The 4,783-nt window shown below is 35.8% G+C and overlaps 1 non-coding gene across 1 annotated transcript; it reads right to left on the minus strand.

Annotated features, from left to right (window-relative positions):
- Nucleotides 1-219: 219 nt before the first annotated feature.
- Nucleotides 220-291, minus strand: TRNAC-GCA. Its single transcript has one exon. It is a non-coding gene; the product is annotated as a tRNA-Cys (tRNA).
- Nucleotides 292-4,783: the final 4,492 nt, after the last annotated feature.

Here is a 4,783-nt window from a genome sequence, read left to right on the forward strand (position 1 = left end):
AAAATCATTTTAAAACATAAAAAATAGTTGGTGTTATTTGTCTAAGGGCAACTACTCTTAGTTACATGAAAGATATATGATATATGGAAAACATGGAGTGAGTACAAGATCCACACTCCTTTCTTAATGTACATGGAATTGGTAATTATTCTTATTTCTTTTCTCTTTAGACACTCGGTGGTCGGGAGTAAATCGAACAAAGTGTCTGTCCAAAATAAAAGGGCCCAACAAGATTCAAACTAATGACCTCTTGATTTGCAGTCAAATGCTCTACCACTGAGCTATGGACCCATTTTGCATGATTTTAACTTTAGTGACCTCTTCTACAGAGTGTCAGTCCAAAAGTGTAAAAAGTGCCTGTCCAAAATAAAAGGGCCCAACCAAGTTCAAACGGGTGACCGGTCAAATTCTCTACCACTGAGCCATGGATCCATTTTGTAGGATTTTAACCTTAGTGACCCCTTAGACATAGTGTCTGTCCAAAAAGTGTGACAAATTTCTATCCTAGATAGAAGGGCCCAATTAGGTTCGAATTGGTGACCTCTTGATCTGCAATCAAATGCTCTAACATTAAGCTATGGTCCCATTTTGTATGTTTGTGCTACTTTGTACCTTTGTTAGTGTTATGTTATAGACATTTGGTCAAGTTCAACAAGTGGGGTTAAGGTGATTCAAATGGTTAATGTCACTTTATTTGATTCAAATTGTTAATGTGACAATCCAGTTGAATAGTTACACGTTATTTCCAAGGTCTCTCTTATTGAATGCCAACAGGGTTGAAATGATTGAGATGAGCACGTGAGTGAGTTTGACAAAATTGAAATAAAATCACTAAAAAAATTGAAAAAAATTGAAAAAAAATTAGCCTTATGACACTTTCTTCAACTCCAAGGGCGGTAAATTAAGGATTCCTTCGCCCAAGACCCATGATCCAACTCCCAACATGGAAATGATAAGCTATAGAATCATTCCAAGAACCTCAATGGATCGGTTACAAACTCGCATTACCAAACTCGACAACTGGAAGTGTCATCGGCGTTAGAAAAAAACCGCATCAGAGCAAGTCATGGGGATAGAAGATCCCGTTGAAGGATGATAGACCAACAGTAATCTTCAGTCCAACGAGCCAAGCTTTTGTAGAAGCAAGAATAAAGAAATTAACACCTTCTTATACAAAATTTGGATCAACGAAGAGATAAAGCTAGAATTAGATAATGAGATCCAAGATTGAGAGACAAGATTTAGAACATTTTTCTAAATTGAGTCACTTCACAATAGAAGTTGATCAAGGCTTGATTGAATGACTCAGATGCAATCTACCACAAGAATTGCATGAAACTTAGAAATGACAAAGATATGCTCAGATTTCTATAAGGGGGATAGTCTCAACTTGAGAGATCAATTTCATTGATCACAAATATGCTTTTACATAATAATTTGTGGGTATTTATAGTCTCCCAACAAAAGAAATTAGTGTTCGTGATTTAATATCGATCCCTTTAAATCTCGATCCCTTTAAATCTCCACAGAAAGACGAAGTCAATTTGAGCATTACAAACTTTATGAAATTAAAATAATAAATAAAGTTTTCTAACTACTCATGAAATGATGCTTGCAACTTCATCCACTACTTCAACCGTGCAAATATTTACTTTTGAATCTCCAAATGGTCTTGACTCAAACGAATAAGCTTGTAACACATGAAATGATTGTTGAACCTAGCCTATCCAATTTTGTAGATGAAGCATGAATGCGGTGAACTATAACACGTTAGGTATTTCCGATAATTCATTGAGATTTCAGAAAGAAACAATGACTAATTTTAGATTGAATAGTCGGGTTATGCAACTAGAATCAGGTGCGGTGAACGTGGAGATCAAACACCTGACCTTCAAATCTTTAGTCTGACGCTCTCCCAATAGAGCTATCCCCGCTAATATTAAAAATGAAAATTCATAAGTAAAGGTATTTCCGCTCATTCATTATGTTTAAAAAAGAAATAATCACTAATTTTAGATTGAATAAGCAAGTTATGTTTTTAGATTGTATAGTCAGGTAATAAACTTGTATTAGGTGCGTTGAACGTAGATAAAACACTTGTGACCTTCAAATCTTCAGTCTAACAATCTCCCAACTGAGCTACTCTTGCTAACATTAAAAATGAATATTCATCAGTAAACGTATTGGGTATACTTTTGGAAATTCAACAAAAAGCAATAGTATTAGACTGAGATGACAAATTTAAATCTCGCTTCTGGAAAATTCAACAAAAGGCATTGGGTACGCAGAAGGTCACATGTGTTTTATCCACGTTCAACGCACCTAAGACAAGTTTATTACCTGACTATACAATCTAAAAACATAACTTGCTTATTCAATCTAAAATTAGTGATTATTTCTTTTTTAAATATAATGAATGAGCGGAAATACCTTTACTTATGAATTTTCATTTTTAGTATTAGCGGGGATAGCTCTATTGGGAGAGCGTCAGATTGAAGATTTGAAGGTCAGGTGTTTGATCTCCACGTTCACAGCACCTGATTCTAGTTGCATAACCTGACTATTCAATCTAAAATTAGTCATTGTTCCTTTCTGAAATCTCAATGAATTATCGGAAATACCTAACGTGTTATAGTTCACTGCATTCATACTTCATCTACAAAATTGGATAGACTAGGTTCAACAATCATTTCATGTGTTACAAGCTTATTCGTTTGAGTCAAGACCATAAACAGATGGTCAAACAGAAATGCTCAAGCAAATATTGGAAGACATGTTGAGGGTATATGTGATGGATTTTGCAGGAAGCTGGGATAAGTACCTACCCCTTATGAAATTCGCTTATAATAATACTTGCCAAGCCACCATACAAATAGCCACATACGAGGTTCTTTATGGATGAAGATTTCGATCCTCTATCTTTCCGGAAGAAGGGGGGCAAATGACAACTATTGGGCCAGAGCTGGTGCAAATTACCAACACCGCAGTCCAGAAGATTAAAGCTAGGATACAAACCACACAAAACCAAGAGAAAAGCTATGCAGACCTAAGGCGCAAGGACATGGAATTGTAGGTAGGGGATCATATATTCCTAAAGGTAGCACCCCATGAGAAGGGTGTTCAGGTAGGATAAAAAGGGGAAGCTAAGCCCTAGGTTTATCCGTCCCTTTGAGATATTAGAAAGAATTGGATTTGTGGCCCATAGAATCGAACAATGCCCAAACTTGTCTGCAGTACATAATATCTTTCATGTATCCATACTACGGAAGTATACCCTAGATCGTTCGCACGTACTGGCTCATGAAACTCTCTTCTTGAGAGATGACCTAACGTATAAAGAAGACCCGATTCAAATAATAGACAAGAAAGTCAAATAATTGAGAAATAGGGAAATCTCTCTCGTTAAGGTCCTATGGAAGAATCATAGAGTAGAAGAAGCCACTTGGGAAACAGAAGGCAAATAAGAACCTTGGACCCTGCCCTATTTTAGAATAAGCACTTTCGATGACCGAAAGTTTTCAAAGGAAAGGAGAATTTGCAACACTCAAGGTCTCCAATAAGAGACAGTGTATAATCCCTACTAGGTTGTATCTAGAAGCAAAGAACAAGTAAAATTGAAAAAACATTAAGAAAATGGTACTTTTTCTAATTTTTATAAACTTCCCAAATCATTAAATTTTTTATAGAATAAGAATTACAAGGTGCTTAAAAAAGGAAGGCTCCGATCGGAGAAGACTTTTCTGGCAGAAGATTCAGAAAAATCAAGAATGAAATTATAGAAATTCTAGACGTTTCAATGGTAGTGGAAAATCCATCTATAAATTATGAATTAGGGTAGACTATTAGGGGCAAGAAGCAATCTAAATCGAGTACCCAATCGAGAGATACAATTTTTTTGTTTTGGGGTATCGTGTTTATGGGTTTACCTCGAATTTGAGAACTATAGTCCACTATTCATTTCCAAACTTGTTCCTGCACCTTCTAAATAAGTTTACCCATAAGTTTGGTGAAGGAAAGAGGTCCTCAAAGTGTTAGTAGGTTTTCACACGAATTAGTCCATTTTAGGTTACCCTCTAATGTTTTCCTAAGCTAAAACCTCAACTCCTAATGCCTAACCCATGACATTATGTATAAACCTAGGTTCATCAATAATCCATGTACCAAGTACCTAGAACTATGTGAATAACATGCTAAATAAGTTGCTAGGATCCATATCCAGAAGTAACCATTATCTGCATTATGATGTGTTCTAAAAGGCCCCTATTCCTTTTTAGGTAGGATGTCCTGCAATATGTATCATGAACTGGATGTTATGATATGCCTACCTTTCTCATCAGCTAAGCGAGATGTCCTGCACAACGATTTACCAGTAGGATTACATGATTATGACGACACCACTCATGTGTTCATGGGGAGAAAATTGAAGGTTATTTTAGGGGAAGGTTTTCAGGATCAGTATATGATACATGAAACGATGACCTCTAAGTTCTAAGATCCTGAAAACATAACAATAAGTAATATCCTAGCTTAAGGTCGCGATTAAGAACCTACTAGTTGGCTAATTACTAAGTTTTACTCACTCCATGTTTATCATTTTTTTTCAAGTAACTAAGAGTTGGTCGTGGATGAGAGTGGACTTTGGAGTGTGGGCCATGGACTAACTTCTATTTTTAATCTAATATTTTTTGTTCTTCTTTTGAGTTTGCTTCTTATTTTGTGTTTGTAACGAATTGTATATGTCACACCCAAAAAATGAAGGAAATTAGCTCCCATAAGAATAAGC

Source organism: Cucurbita moschata, unplaced genomic scaffold (genome assembly GCF_002738365.1).
Source record: "Cucurbita moschata cultivar Rifu unplaced genomic scaffold, Cmos_1.0 Cmo_Scf00046, whole genome shotgun sequence".
In the NCBI taxonomy this organism is placed as follows: Eukaryota; Viridiplantae; Streptophyta; class Magnoliopsida; order Cucurbitales; family Cucurbitaceae; genus Cucurbita; species Cucurbita moschata.